General features: G+C 44.3%; 1 protein-coding gene across 2 annotated transcripts in view; it reads right to left on the bottom strand.

Moving 5' to 3' along the window:
- SHISA9 (shisa family member 9) overlaps positions 1 to 16,605 on the bottom strand; it is a 350,081-nt gene that overhangs the window by 89,092 nt on the left and 244,384 nt on the right. Inside the window, exon 1 of one of the 2 annotated variants that reach the window (XR_010323639.1) lies at positions 12,883 to 13,250. The exons of the other annotated variant lie outside the window; for it this stretch is intronic. The gene's annotated coding sequence lies outside the window, so the exon portion shown is untranslated. Of the gene's footprint in view, positions 1 to 12,882; positions 13,251 to 16,605 lie in introns of those variants that run through there. 2 annotated transcript variants of the gene reach the window in all.

The following is a 16,605-nucleotide window of genomic DNA, read 5'->3' as shown; positions in this document are numbered from 1 at the left end:
ATCCACTGCTATAAAAGAGGTTGGAGGAGGCAAGAGACTGAGCATGCAGAGACTGGCTGGTGACTACCTGGGTCCTATCCGTGGGTCTGAGCCAATATAGGAGACTCTGGAGATGGCTGGGACAGGAAAATGCTATTAAGTGCAGGTGGACAGGACATGTTAGCTCTAGGGGACAGTCCGAGGTGGAGATGGGATAACTACCAAAAGTCAAGACCAAAATACAAGAACACAATCGTGGACCAGAAGCTAATTGGATGACTGTTAAGATAGGTTACATGATTCAGAAATAAGAGTGAACAGTGACATGGGGAGCTGATCTGATGGCATAAAGGCCTGGGAAGATAGAGCTACACATAGCTGGGGAAGACACCCACGGAGACGTCACCAAGAGTGACCCATCCACAGCAAAGCCCCACCCCCTTTGCTTCTGACCCTCCTGGGAGGTTCTACTTTTCAAAGACATCTCCAAAATCCCTGGACAATCTGGAGTACCCCCACACGCAGCCAACTCTCAAAGCTAGCCTGCACAGAAAAGTCTGAGAATTTCCATGGCTCCTTTGAAAAACACTTGCCTTAGGCTTTAGACAGGGTTTGCCTTTCCTAGCAAATTATTTGTAAAGCTTCAACTCAAATGCCAGCCTTTTGACACTTCCTGCCTTTGAGAAATAGGGCTTGGGAGAGAAAGCAGGGTCATTTCAACATCCATAATCACCCAGGGGCTGAGAACCTACTCATTTCCCTGAAGCCATCCAGCCTGAAAAGAGACTGTTGGTTTCTTGCTACATTGTCTGAACCAGAAGCAGCAGAATTAGGAGGCTGCAGGAAGCCGTCATCACTTCACTTCTTCTGGAATGTTCCTAGCAGCACTATTCCAAAAGATCTCTGTACATGGCTAACAAGGAGCCTGTTCAATGCTAGTTCAGAGTGCTATAGCTTTACACTGAGCTGGAGGGGGTGTTCAAACTGTCCACAAAGAGCGCATACCAGAATTTTCTTATCAGACTTTGCTTCTCATATTCTAAGCCTGGGTTTGGGCCTGTTGATTTGACTGCCTGGACAAAACATGACCCAACTTTCGATAAGTGCACCTGCCTGACTCAGTGTAGGACTTCACTCCATCTTCTCCTGTGGGCTTCACTATTTTGAATGAAATGCCAGCTTGACAAGACAAGGGGCACTTATGCAGCATCACAGACAACTGGGGCAGAGACTAATGTCAGTCAATTAGTATTACCTAAGTTTTTTTTAAGTATTCCGTTGGTGAATAGTACACACCAGGCACAGTCAACAACAGGCAGACACCAAGAAGTGGAAGACCCAGGCCTGGCTTGCAGAAAACTTGTTACCCACTTGAATGAGACAAGATATCAAGAATTATTAACTAAAATCTATAAACTATCGGTTTGTCATTCTGGTGGCTTGCATGTCACTATGATACTAGAAGCTATGCCACCAGCATTTCAAATACCAGCAGGGTCAACCAAGGTGAAGAGGTTTCAGCAAAGCTTCAGACTAAGACAGACTAGGAAGAAAGGCCTGGCCACCTACATCCAAATATTAAAAAAAAAAATTTTTTTTTTTTTTTTTTTAGTCAACGAAAACTCTACGGATCACAATAGAATACTGTCTTATACAATGCTGGAAGATGAACCCCTACCACCACTTCCTGACATAAAATTTTTGTTTCAAACTAACTGAGAAGCCCGGGTTAGAGGGAGGGGGAGCCCAGGAAGAGATTAAAAACAGAAGAATACTAAGACCAGCCAAGCAGAGACTTGCTGAACCTTGAGAACCAGTTTCTGAAGCTCTCTTCTCAGAGAAAGATTCAAATCTGTGTCTCCCACCAGCATCTGGGAAACATGGAAAGGGAATGAATGACTGTCTAATTCTCCTGAATGGGGAGAGGGAGGAACTCCTCCTCACTGGGAGCAAGCAAGGAGGACAGCTGGGAGGCAGCAGCAGCCATCCAAGGGTAAAACTGAACACTCAGGTCCTCAGTTCTCATACCTGCAAAATGGGAACACCACAAATCGCAGAGGTCTGCCTGCGAGAATGAGCAATAATTTTAGCAACAACACAGGACGCCTAGTATACGCGACACACTGTTTTAAGTGCTTTACAATACTAGTGCTTTCAATCCTCACCAAAACTTTGTTGTTGTCGTGTGCCGGCGAGTCGATTTCAATTCATAGCGACCCCACATGACAGAGTAGAACCACCCCGTAGGGTTTTCTGGGCTGTAACCTTTATGGAAGCAGATCACCAGGTCTTTCTCGCATGGAGTGGCTGGATGGGTTTGAACTGCTAGCCTTTAGGTTAGCAGCCAAGTGCTTAACCATTTGCGCCATGGCTACATTTGTGACTGTTTTACTGATGAGACACTGGGGCACAGAAAGGTTAAATAACTTGTCCAAAGTCACACAATAAGTGATCAGTGGAACTAGGAAGCCAGGCACTTTAGTTCCAAAATCTGTGATCTTCCACACTACACTCACCAAGTATAATAATACATGGACTAGAGCTTTGTGACCATAAATTGCTCCACACTATTAGCAAACAATACACTCAGTGTCAGGACCCATTAAACCAAATCAGACCAGTTGTCATCTAGTCAATGCAGACTCATGACAGCCTCATGTGTGTCAGAGAACTGCGTTCTATAGGGTTTTCAATGGCTGTGACCTTTCAGAAGTAGGCTGCCAGGCCCTTCTTTTGAGGTACCTCTGGGTGGACTAGAACCACTAACTTCTCAGTTAGTAGCCGAGTACCTAATTACTGTGCCATCCAACGACTCCAAGTCAGAAGAGATTAAAACCAAAAAAAAAAAAAGAAAAGGAAATTTATTGCCATCGAGTTGATCCCAACTCATAGCAACCCTATAGGACAGAGAACTGCCCCATAGGGTTTACAAGTCTATAAATCTTTACGGAAGCAGACTGCCACATCTTTGCCCCGTGGAGCTGCTAGTGGGTTCAAACTGCCGACCTTCTGGTTAGCAGCTGAATAGTAAACCAATGGTGTCACCAGGGCTGCTCACGATATATTAAACAGACAACAAAACCTGTTGCTGTCAAGTTGATTCTGACTCATAGCGACTGTACAGAACAAAGGAGAACTGCCCCTTCGAGGTGCAGCTGGTGGATTTGAACTGCAGACCTTTTGGTTAGCAACCAGTGCACCATGAGGGTACACTACAGGCTCTAAAAAGGAGACTTGCAGCTGTCTTACAGCCTCAGCACACACCCAGTACCACGTTTAGCCCACAGTGGCATGTAATGCATCTTAGTGAATGAATGAAGAACAACTGGACAAAGAAGATGAGGATTCAGATGCTGGCAGGGAATGAGCCATTTGGAATGGAGAAAGAATGGAACACAGACACAAGACTCTAAACACGAATCCTTTGACACATGCCTGAAAAGCCCTCGACCAGGTTTTTAAAGGAAATTTGCAAATTTCTTCCACATGTCTGCTGTATAATCACTCAATAAACACTCAGTCCCTTCTTTCATGCCTTTGTGTTTGCATAGTGCACAGATGAGGACATGCCTCGTTGGACACATACACAGTTTTGGGTGTGCATAGAGTTCTCTGCATAAACAGGTGCGCCCAGCTGTTGGTGTTCTATATATGCATACATTTTATGTATACATACATTTGGACATATCAATGAATATTTACCGAGTTGTGTGCATATACTAAATTCTACATGTGCACACACTTAATAATGGGCTAACACTCATTTCTACCACCTGTCTGTCAGTGCTGTGGTAGTTTGCATGTTGCTATGATGTTGGAAGCTATACCAACAGTATTTCAAATACTAGTAGGATCATCCATGGTGGACAGGTTTCAGTGGAGCTTCCAAGCTAAAACAGACTAGGAAAAAAGGCCTGGTGATGGACTTCCAAAAATTAGCCAATGAAAACCTATGAATCACAACAGAACACTGCCTGACTCGCTTGCTTTGGACACATCACCAAGAGGGGTCAATCGCTGGAGGAGGCCATGATGTTTCATAAAGTGGAAGTCCAGCAAAGACAAGGGAGATCCTTGGTGAGATGGACTGACACAACAGCCGCAACAATGAACTTGAACATGCTGGCAATCGTGAGGCTGATGCAGGACCAGGCAGGATTTCATTGTGTTGTACATAAGGTGGCCATGAGTCCAAGTCGACTCAACAGCATCCAACTATCCATCCACCCGCCCACCCACCCATCCATCCACCCACCCACCTATCCATCCACCCACCCACTCATCCACCCCATCTTTCTACCCACCCACCCACCCATCCACTCACTTACTCATCCACCCACCCACCCACCCACCCACCCATCCACCCATCCACCCATCCACCCATCCATCCATCCATCCATCCACGCATGCACCTAACACTGATTTAAAGCTTTATGTGCCAGACACTGTGCTATGCACATTACAAGAATCAGGTCATTTCATCCTCACACAGTTCTGGAGGCAGCAGTTATGTACACGTGCGTGGCCACGTCTGTGTTGCACACACAAAGATTTCTGTGTCAGGGAGGTACAGGCTCCGACTGGCTGTCAAATTTTCTGCTGCTTAACCCAAGCTACATGAAAAACACTAGGAAAACACATTTTCCTGGGCTGGAAGGAGTAACAATGAATTAAAAGATAGATCATAAAGTTCTTTCAAAATACTATCCACTTAAGGAACAGCAGACACCCAGCCTGCATTTTCTTGCTGTGTAAACACATTCCTACCACCCCACTCACTTAAATAAGGCTCACTCAACTCCGGCATCCCCGCAAATACATTTTTTTTACAGTTCCTATTTCAAAAACAAGATTGCTCCCTCAGCAACTGTTTCCAAGCACATTTTCCCTCATTCTGGGAGAGGGAAGGGGGGGAGCAGAGAAAGCCTCTTGTTACTCAACAGAAAACACAGAATACGGGCAGGGGGAGAGGAGGAAGTGGGATGAGGCAGAGAAGCCAATGGCATAGTAAGATGTGCTTCAAGATGGAATTGGCCAAATGCCCTCTGACCCAGCCATGTTTCCTCCAGGAACATAATTGTTAGCTCAAACCTTGTGGTCTAGGTATCCCTTTCTGGCACTACCCTACACCCTGCCACACATGCACACACATACGCATGCACTGTTAAAGGCCAGAGGCCAGCCCCAAGGCAGCCTATTGGAGCGATGAACAGATTGAAATTACTTCCCTCAGAGAAGGGACATCTTGTTAACAATGGCATTTTCACAACATGATGTTGACTCCTCCCAAGAGCAAAACAGTATATGGTGAGGGGAGGAAGGGATAGAAGAAAAGAATTTAGCTTCCATTTCACTGCATCCCAATCCATTCATTCTAGTCTCTTCGTTTAGTCCCAATAAATAATTCTGTTTCATCTAATTCATTCCATTCCATTCTAATACACCCCTTCATGAGATTCTGACACATTCCACTCCAATCTCTTCCATTCTAACCCATTCCATTACCATCAAATTCCACCTCATCCCATTCTATTCCAGTTCAATCCATTCTATCCTGGTCTACTTACATTTCATCTCATTCTATTCCAACTCAATCTCTTCCAACTTAACCCATTCTATTCCAATTCACGCCATCCCATTTCTCTTCAGTATTTTACTGTCTTTCTAACCATTTCAATCTGCTCCAGTAACTCCTAAAGGAGCCATTTCAAACAGCATCCACTATGTGAGCAGCCCTTTATGTTGAGGGATATGGAGAGAGGGACAGAAGCCATGTCTTTGCACTCTTCCTGGGGAGGCAGAAATAACCCTTACAGGACAATGTAAAAATAGCCACAAAAGACTGTCTATGTTCAAAGATGTGAATAAAGAATCATGGGCAAAGGAAAGCCCATAAAGCTAAAATCCTAACACTCTACATGTTGTTGTTGCTGGTTGCCATCAAGTCGATTCCAACTCATGGTGACCCCATGGGCAGAGAAGAATTGCTCCATAGGGTTTTCTTGGCTGTAATCTTATCGGAAGCAGAGCCCCAGGCCTTTTGTTCTGTAGTACTGCTGGGTGGGTTCAACTTGGTAGCCAATCTTTATGTTAGCAGTCAGCACAAACCATCTGCATCACCAAGGGACCTCACAACTCTGCATAGATCATGACTAAGAAACCAAAATTGCTTTGGTGCCATGTGGAATAGGCGTAAGAGCTTAAACTTTAAATCCAGACTAATAAGATGTCAGATTCCAGATCTTTCCTTTAGCAGGGATATTAAACAGGATCGTATCTGGTCGCTATGACTCAGAATTGACTCAACGGCAAAGGGTTTGGTTTTGGTTTTTATATTGCTCTACGGAATAGCCTCAAAAATCTCACTCACTATTTCTGTCTCTCATACAGCAACTGAGGTGTCTGTTCCATGTCATCTTCATTGTCAAGACCCAGCCTAACAGACCAGCCTCTTTCTGGAACATTACCTATCACCATGGTGGTGAGAAAAAGCACATGGCAAAACGTGCAATGGTGCTTCAAGCTTCTACCCAGAAGAGATCCGCTTCAGTTCTGCTCATATTCCACTGTCCAAAGCAAATCACGTGATTCTCTCCCACATTCAAGGAACATGGTAGAGAAACCACAATTTGGGAAGGACAGAGACCAGGGACATTCTCATGTGCTTAGGAGGAGAGCCAGGAACACTTGATGAGCAGTACTAATGACTACCACACCAGCTAGGTACCTGTGGGCCTGTAACAGGTTCTTCAGCCTCAGTTCCTCCCCCATGAAATGGAGATAACTAAAACACATCCCTTAGGTTTGCTGCAAAGATTAAGCGAGATAGGTATAAAAAGAGCTCAGCACGTAGTTGTTGTTAGCAAGCCTCAAGGACTCTCGACTCATGGCAACCCCAGGCACAATGGAACGCAACGCTGCCCGGTCCTGTGCCATCCCCAGCACACGGTAGGTGCTTAATACATATAATTCCCTTCTCCAAGCCTCTGCATATATCTCCCTGCCAATCTCCTTGCAGAAATATCAGAGACACAACTAGATGGCTCTTATCTGGGAACTGCGAGGTGTTTTCAGCCCCCATCCCCAGCCCCTCTGCTCTGCAACAGGAGCTTCAGCCACGTGCTCCCTGATGATCCATCTGCTTTGCAAATGTAATTATATCACAACACTGATTTCTGGTGGGCCTGGACCAATATGCAGAGATGCTTCATGCCCAAACATTGCAGAAAAAAGTACCATATTCCCCAGAGCAGAAGTGTAATCAAAACGAACGATCATCAAGTATAATATTTTCTCATGCTCCAGAGAAGACTGGCAAATGTCCTGGAACATCAGGCCTTGGTTCCCTCCACAGGGCCACATTTAACTGCTTGCTGGAGCTTGTAACAGGGTGGAATTACTACTCTGGGGCACTTTGTTGCCTCATCTAAAGACCCTGTGGGCAGCAGTGCTTGAGGATTCCATTCCATGGGAAGTCACACATCGGGTTCCACCGTAGAATTCACAAAGAACCATGGGCACAGATACCTCTAAATCCACTGCACACCTCAACTGGGAGAACCAAGAGCAAGAAATTTCCATTGGCTGTTAATTTATATAACCAACATTTATCAAGCAGCCTCCCTGTAAAATTACAATTCTCCATCGCTGAGTGGATTGCAATCACCAAGGCTTTCATTAAAAGTCCAATGTAGAATTCTACTTTGGTGAGTAACATCTGGGGTGTTAAAAGCTTGTGAGCGGCCATCTGAGATACTCCACTGGTCTGACCCCGTCTGGAGCAAGGGAGAATGAAGAAAACCAAAGACACAAGGGAAAGATTAGCCCAAAGAACTAATGGACCACAACTACCACAGCCTCCACCAGACTTAGTGCAGCACAACTAGATGGTGCCTGGCTACCACTATCAACTGCTCTGACAGGGATCCTAATAGAGGGTCCTGAACAGAGGTGGAGAAAAATGTAGAACATGTAAAGTTCTAACTCACCAAAAAAGAAAAGATCAGACTTACCGATCTGACAGACACCAGAGAAACCTCGAGAGTATGACTCCCGGATACCCTTTTAGCTCAGTAATGAAGTCACTCTTAAGGTCTACCCTTCAGCCAAAGATCAGATAAGCCCACAAAACAAAACAAGACTAAATGGACACACCAACCCAGGGGCAAGGATGAGAAGGCAGGAGGGGACAGGAAAGCTGATAATGGGGAACCTAAGGTCGAGAAGGTGAGAGCACTGACATGGCGTGGGATTGGCAAACAATGTCACAAAACAATATATGTATTGTTTAATGAGAAGCTAGTTTGCTCTGTAAACCGTCAACCAAAGTACAATAAAGAGAAAAAAAGAGTCTAATGTAGAAATGAGCATTGAGAGGCAAACCCTGTTACAGGCATGTGCTGTTTTTCCCGATTTGTATCTGTATTAGTTTCCAATTGCTGCTATGCCAAATTACCGTAAATGTAGTGCTTAAAAAAAAAAAACAACACAAATTTATGATTTTATAATTCTGGAGGTTAGAAATCCAAAATGGGTCTCACTCACTGGGCTAAAATCAGGGTGCTGGCAGGGCTACGTTCCTTTCTGGAGGCTCTAGGGATGAATCGGTTTTCTTGCCTCTTCCAGCTTCTAAAGACCACCCACATTCCTTGGCTTATAGCCCCTGCCATCTCCAAAGCCAGCAATGGCTGGTTGAAGTCTTTCTTACAATGCATCACTCCATACTCTCCTGCCTCTCTCTTCCACATTTAAAGGATCCCAGAGATTACATTGAGTCCATCTGGATAATCTCCTTACCTTAAAATCAGCTGATTAGCAAACTTAATTCCCCTTTTCCAGGTAGCATAATGTATCCACAAGTTCTGAGGGTTAGGATGTGGACATCTTTGGGGGGTGATTATTCTGCTTATCTCAATATCTATTCTCCTTTCCTGATAACAGTCTTGATGAGTCCATCACCCTATGGATGCCATCCTTCCTTGGCCAAGGACCAAATCCATGACCCAAGGCAGGTCAATTAGACCCCCTGGTCCCTAAGATCTGAATCTTGGAGTGACCCAGTAATGGAAAATGGTTGAGGTTCAAGGAAAGGGCACCTTGACAAGACACCTCTGGTTCTAGATCTCTGAATTGTCCCTCGTCTCTGTCCTTCCCGAAGTGTGGTTCTCTGGCATTTTCTCTGATTCTGTTAGCTATCCCACATTTCTTCCAACAGGTCCCTTATTCATTTAAGTCATCCAAAGTCAATTTCTGTTGCTTGCAAGCCCATAGCCCTGACATATTCAGACTCAAAGAGAGACACAGAGACAAGGAGAGCAACCCCAGAGCCTAAAGACAAGGAGGCAAATGGACAGAGCAACCTCTCCTGACTTATCTGGGAGCACAACACATTTATTCTGGGGGGAAAAAAAGAGTCTAAAATAAATAGCTCAACCAGATGAATTTATTTCTACAGAGTGGTAGACTTGTTATATGCATCTCTGGGTATTTTCACAGTTTCGTTGCTGGAACTGCCCCTTTAATTCATTTTCGCTGAATACAAAAGCAGTATGATAATGTGCATGAAATAAGGTTTCTGCTTTGTTTTTCTCCCTGATCTTTTTCTTACACCAGCCAATCTAGGAAGCCACACATTGCCACTAAGGCTGCAGAACTGACTGCTGCTTCTGTTCAGTCACTCATTCGAAACAAATTATGGCACCTACTAGGTGCTAGGAACCCCGGGTGGTGTAAATGGTTAACATGCTCAGCTGGTAATGAAAAGGTTGGAGGTTCAAATATACCCAGAGAGGCCTTGAAAGAAAGGCCTGGCAATCTACTTGTGAAAAAAAAAATCAGCCACTGAAAACCCTATGGAGCACAGTTCTATTCTGATGAACATGGGTCATCAGGAGTCTGAATGGACTCAACATCAACTGGTTACCAGGCGCTAGGAATCTTGGGGATGCAGAGAAGAAACAGGCAGACTCTGTGGGCTCAAGGGTCCTATTTATTCATTAACCCAAGAAAAATTTCCTGGTTACTTTCTGAAGTCCTACGCGCCAGCTAGTCCATCGTCCTGGTCTCATGGAGATTAGGATCTAAAGGCTATACAGGAGGCATGTGTTAACGTGCAGAATGGTCAGCAGGGAAAGCTGTTTTCCTGAATGAGAGAAGTGCATCTGGGTAATTAATAAGCATATAAAACATATTCAGTTCAAGAGTTTGTGAAGGTTTAATTATGCAGTCGTGTAAATTTGGAAATATTCTTTATATTACAACAGTAGAAATAGATACTAATTGAGTGGATTTGAGGGAACACGTCTTGGTGGATAAGCTAAAGGCAGAGGTGAAAGAAGGAAGATAAGGCTATAAAAAAATTTTTTTTTTTTTTTTTAAAAAAAGGCTATAGCATCTTTATATTCTTGTGACCATAAAAGAAAGGTGGGCTGATTGCTATTAAATCAAATGGAGGGAGGTTAGAGTCAAGTGAAAATCAAAGAGACTTGTGCCACTATTGGCTGTTTCATTTGCAGAGCTCCCTCCTTGGGTTAATAAATAACATAACAAGAAAACCCATATACGAGTGAAATAAAGAATAATTGCTGTTAATGTTAGATGCTGTTGAGTCGCTTCTGACTCGCTGCAACCCTACATACAACAGATCGAAACGCTGCCTGGTTCTGCGCCATCCTCATAATCGCTGCTATGTGTGAGCCCATTGTTGCAGCCCTTGTGTCAATCCATCTACTGAGGGTCTTCCTCTTTTTTGCTGATCTTCTACTTTGCCAAGCATGATGTCCTTCTCCAGAGACTGGTCCCTCCTGACAACATGTCCAAAGTACGTGAGAATCTCGCCATCCTCGCCTCTAAGGAGCATTCTGGCTGTACTTCCTCCAAGACAGATTTGTTCATTCTTCTGGCAGACCATGGTATATTCAATATTCTTTGCCTACACCATAATTTGAAGTCATCAATTCATCTTCGGTCTTCCTTATTCACTGTCCAGCTTTTGTATTATATGAGGTGGCTGAAAATACTGTGACCCGTAGTTTTCTGGTTCTACCTTGGAAGGGTTGGGATGGGGGTTGGGAGAGATTTGAGATAAGGACACAGAGGAAGATAATGTGGAGAAGGACTTGGAGGTTCAATAAAAGGCACAGATCGAGTTGAGTGTATGCCTGATGGCATCATGGATATGATACCTTCTTTGAGTTTCCTCCAACCCTGGTGGCATAGTGGTTAAGTGCTATGTCTGCTACCAAAGGGTAGGCAGTTCAAATCCACAAAGTGCTCCTTGGAAACTCTATGGGGCAGTTTCACTCTGTCGCATAGGGTTGCTATGAGTCAGAATCAACTCAATGGCAACGGATTTAGTTTTTTTTTTGAGTTTTCTCCATGGTCTTGGTTAAAATAAAAAATAAATCAAATGTTCATGGAGGCACATTATTTTACTTACCCTGCTTTTTCACCAGAGTTCCTGGGTGGTGCCAACAATTAATGTGTTTGCTGCTACTTGAAATATTAGAGGTTTGAGTCTATCCAGAGGAGCATCAGAAGAAAGGCCCGGCAATCCACTGAGAAAAATCAGTCACTGAAAACCCTATGGAGCACAGTTCTCTGACACACACAGGGCCAAACATGAGTGGGTATCAACTCAACAACAACTGGTTAACTGGTTAGCTGTTTCACCATTAGTGCCTGAGGGGAGCCCTGGATAATGTTTCTCAAACTTTATTATACATATCAATCACCCCATTGTTAAAACTTATATTCTGATTTAGTAGGTCTGGGGCAGGGCTGAAATTCTGCATTTCTACCAAGCTCCAAGGTGATGAGGATGCTACTGGTCCCCAGAACACACTCTGAGTAGCAAGACTAGTACAGACTGATCTCATTCTCTTGGAGGGTGTTGCGAGCCCTCTATCCTGGCTGCTCGGCCTGCCTCTTGCTACTGCCAAAGAGGGCTAAGTCTGCAACAAGGGTGAAGGATGGGGATGGGTCAGCACGTATAACAGCAGTGAAAGAGATGGAAAAGAAACCTAGTCAGCCTTGGGGTATCTGGGAAGGTTATCCAGGACGAATGACAACTGAGCCCTCACTTGAAGGATAAACGGAAGTTTGCTGAGCAAACAAGGAAAGGATGGTACTACCTGCAGATAAAGCAACACAAGGGAAAACACAGAACTGTGAGCAACTGTGGTATATTTGGGAACTGAAGGTATTTTTTTTTTACTGGAAGGTATGAAAGGCTGCAGGTTTAAGTCCACTCAGAGGTTCCTCGGAAGAAAGGCTTGGTGATCTACTTCCACAAAACCAGCCACTGAACATCCTACGGAGCACACTTCTACTCGGACACAAATGGGGTCGCCACGAGTCAATCTACCTGATGGCAACTGGTTACCTGAAGGCCAATACGAGCGAAGCATAGAGTGCAGCCTTAAAAGGAAAAATAAAAACAAACAGTAGGGCTTCCTCACAAGTCAACCTTGGCCAGAGTTGACACAGTGAAAATTAGACTTAATTTTAAAATATATATCTGATATCTATCTAAATATATTTGATACATGTGATACACGCACATATATATATAATGACTATATGTGATGACTATGTCCTGGGTACTTTGAGAAATGCTTTTCATGATCTTAGCTTTCAATACCACAACAATCCCTATTTTACAGTTAAGAAAAGCAAGGCTCAGAGAAGTAACCTGCCCGAGGTTAAGGGGCTAACAGATGAGGGGGCTGCGGTTTGACCCAGGGCAATCTGACTCCAGGTACCATGTGCTTAACCATTAGGGTATACTACCCCCACCCGGTGGTACAGTGCCCCCCCGACATGCCTGCAGGTAGGTGGGTTCCGAAATTCACCCAGTGAGCATGAGCCATGATGCCCTAAGTATGGGCTTCCTGGCCCCCTTACCTCTGTTGCCGGCTGCCCGTCCACACTCAGACTCTGAGCCTCAGCCTGGTAGCCGGAGCCCTCAGCTTTTTCTCAGACATTTGTCTCACTTCAAGAAAGCGTGGGAAGGGGCACATGGCAAGGGCAGAGCATTCTTCATTAGCTGGTCTGGACATCAGGCTTCATCAAGCCGGGCCCACTGTGGCCAAGAAAACTCATCTAAGCAGCTGTGAGCACCACTTCCCCCAACCAGAGCAGGAAATAACCCTTCACCCAGAGCACCTGCTGCTGCTGCTGCTGCTGCTGGAGGAGGAAAAGGCGTCACACTCGTCTCCCCAGGGCAGAGCAGGCGCTGACGTCAGAAGTCAGAGCTGCTGCTGTTACATAACCCGAGAGGCTGCTTGAGTATGGAACAAGGCCACACTTAACCTCAGGGGAGCTAAAAATAGGCAAATAGAATTTTATTTCCCCCTATACTTTTTAAGCTTTAAATAATACTTTTTAGTGATCCTAGGCTAGGACTGGGTTTGGCCTCAGGCAATTTTCTCACTTTTAAATTGTGATCCCTAGGACATAAATACGGCACATACGTGTGGTATAGTCATGGCCTGTTAGTGTGTGTCCGTGTGAATGCACGTCCATGGGTGTATGAGGATAAGGATGGCATGTGTGTGAGCGAGAATGTGTGTGTTGCGTGATGTGATATACATATCACCACCTGTCACTTGGTCATGCTGTGGTGGATTACATGATACTATGATGCTGGAAGCTATGCTACCAGTATTTCAAATACCAGCAGGGTCCCCCGTGGTGGACAGGTTTCAGTGAGCTTCCAGACTAAGACAGACTAGGAAGAAAGGCCTGGTGATCCACTTCTGAAAAGTGGCCAGTGAAAACTCTGTGGATCACATCAGAACATTGCCTGATATAGTGATGGAAGGTGAGCCCCCTAGCTTGGAAGGCACTCAAAACACACAGAGGCCACAACAGTGAACTTGAGCATACCAACAACTGTGAAGACGATGCAGGTCTAGGAAATATTTCATTCTGTTTTACATGGAGTTGCCATGATTCAGCACCAACTAGACAGCAACTAACAACAATGTATCTACATCTATCATTCATCCATCCACCCATCTACCTACCTACCTCCCCATCTGTAACAAATGTGGGCTGTAATTTTCCCACGGTGATGTAGAGCTATGAGTGTCAGAGTGTTCTTGTGACTAGGGTAGGTAGGGGAGTATGAGGTGTGTGTATTTTGTGGTCAGGAAGTTGTGTGGTATATGAGTTGTGTGGATGTGTTGTGGAAACTGTGCCTGTTGTGTGCTACATTGATGTGTTTGCAGGGTGTGTAAAGGGTGTGTGAATCAAAGGTACTGCATGGGGCTTGTGGCTTGCTTATGTGTGTGTGGCAGATGTATGTCATTGAGTGGGGAATGTGTGTTTGGGTATATTCAGGTTAGGTATGGAGACATGTGGGAAAGGTATGAGGTCAGTGTGTACATGTGGGTAGATGCCCAAAATATGAGTTGAGCTACAGGTGTGTGGTGGAAGCGGTATGTGTCTGGTGTGTGTGTACCATCACTGAGGATACCAGGAAAGACAGACATGAAACATGAGCACCGCCCTCCCAATGTTTACGACATCCTAGATCCTCTTCCAACATTGGAAGGTGTTCTCCAGAATGCAACTCACTGCTCTCCCTGGTCCCTCTGAGACTCCAGCCCCTAACTACCCTTTTCCCCAGCCACAAAGTGTTTGGTGTGGGTAGCATTTCTTGGTACATATGGGCTCCTCTCAAACCTGGTCTATAGGCAGAGGTTTTCACACCTGAGGATGATGGTGGTAAAAACAACCAAAAGTCTGTCTTGAGCAGAAACAGCTTAGAGCTAAACTTCACTTCCACATTCCCACGAGGATAAGGATAACACAGTATGGCTTAGAAGCAATTCTCTAGGACGAGGGTCTCCTGTTGCTCCTCTGTCACTATTTTGTGGTCTGATCTTGGGCAACGTCTTTCTTGTCTTGGTTTCAGGTTCTTTGTCTTAACTCTTACCCACTCTAGCACGTATTCATGTGTTTTAACCATTTTTCAGAGGCAATTATGGCCCTTAGGATTGGGTCCAATCTCCTTAAGCATGCCATCTGACACCTTCCCTGGCCCGATCCTGCCAGCTTCTAATTTCCTGTCATTCTTCCATGCCATTGTATTTTCTACATTGAGAAGTCTACCAACTGCCCCTCAAGGGCAATGTTATCTGAGCAGACACACATTGCCTATCCTTTGTGCTAAATGAGTGCAGTGTCCATCTTTCCTTCCACAAAAAGACCAACGAGAGCTAGGAAGGACATATCCTACCCACTTCATTCACTCATTCATTTATTCAAAATATTTTGAGCAATTACTAGGTTCCAGAAACTCAACTGGGTTCTATAATACGATGGTCTGTCACTGACTCTGGAGAGCAGGGGAGTTTAAAGGCAAGACTACCCATCTAATTGGTGTCTCATTAGTCATGGCTAAGAGCATGAATTCAGGATTAGGCATACTGGGTTTGAAACATGACTGCCAGCGTTAAGATGTGTGGTCTTGGGAAAGTTTATTAAACATCTGTGCCTCGTTTTCTTTGTGTAATAAAGCTACCTAAAAGGGCTAAATGAGATACTGTCACATTGTACGAACTGAATGAATGTTGGCTTTAAAAGTAAAACACAGAATTACCACCAAACCAAAACCAAACCCAGTGCCATCGAGTCGATTTCGACTCATAGTAACCCTATAGGACAGAGTAGAACTGCCCCACAGAGTTTCCAAGGAATGCCTGGCAGATTCGAACTGCTGATGCTTTGGTTAGCAGCCATAGCACTTAACCACTACGCCACCAGGGTTTCCAGAATTACCACATGACCCAGCAATTCCTCTCCTAGGTGTATCCCCAAAAGAACTAAAAGCAGGAACATAAAGAGATACCTGCACACCAATGTTCACTGCAGCACTATTCACAATAGTCAAAAGGTGGGAACAACTCAAATGTCCGTCAGCTTATGAATAGATAAACAAATTGTGGTACATACAAACAGTGGAATATTACTCATGCTATAAAGAGAAATGAAGTCCTGATATATGCTACAGCATGGATGAACCTTGAAAACATTATGCTGAGTGAAATAAGTCAAACACAAAAGGACAAATGCTGTGTGATCCCACTTACATGAAATAGCTAGAACAGGCAAGTGTATAGAGACCAAAATTTATTTGTGGTTACCAGGGGTGGGAGGGAGGGAGGGACATGGGGGTTCACTGCTTAGGGGGCACTGAGCTTACGTTCAGGGTGATAGAAAATGTGAAAACAAAAAGTGGTGATAGCTGTACAATGATGACCATAATTAATGTCACTGAATTGTGCATGAAAAAGTGTTGAAATGGCAAATACTTTGTGTGTGTATATATGTATATGCATATGTATACATATATATCTCTCTATATAGATACAGATACATAAAAAGAGGCATAATCCAAGCCTGTCAGAAGAAAGTTATGTCCTTTTTTAAAAAAATTTTATTGTAACAAATATATATATGGTAAATATATATATATTTGCTACAATAAATTTTAAAAGGATACACATTTTTATTATAGCAAATATATATACAGCTAACTTCCTTCTGAGGGGCTTGCATTATGTCTCTTTCCTTTATTAAATGCAGGAATCTGGGCTTGAGTTTATGGCTAGTCCACTG

Source organism: Loxodonta africana, chromosome 12, assembly GCF_030014295.1.
Source record: "Loxodonta africana isolate mLoxAfr1 chromosome 12, mLoxAfr1.hap2, whole genome shotgun sequence".
NCBI lineage: Eukaryota > Metazoa > Chordata > Mammalia > Proboscidea > Elephantidae > Loxodonta > Loxodonta africana.
Note: the sequence above shows the minus strand (reverse complement) of the source record. Positions and strands in the feature narration are given on the sequence as shown.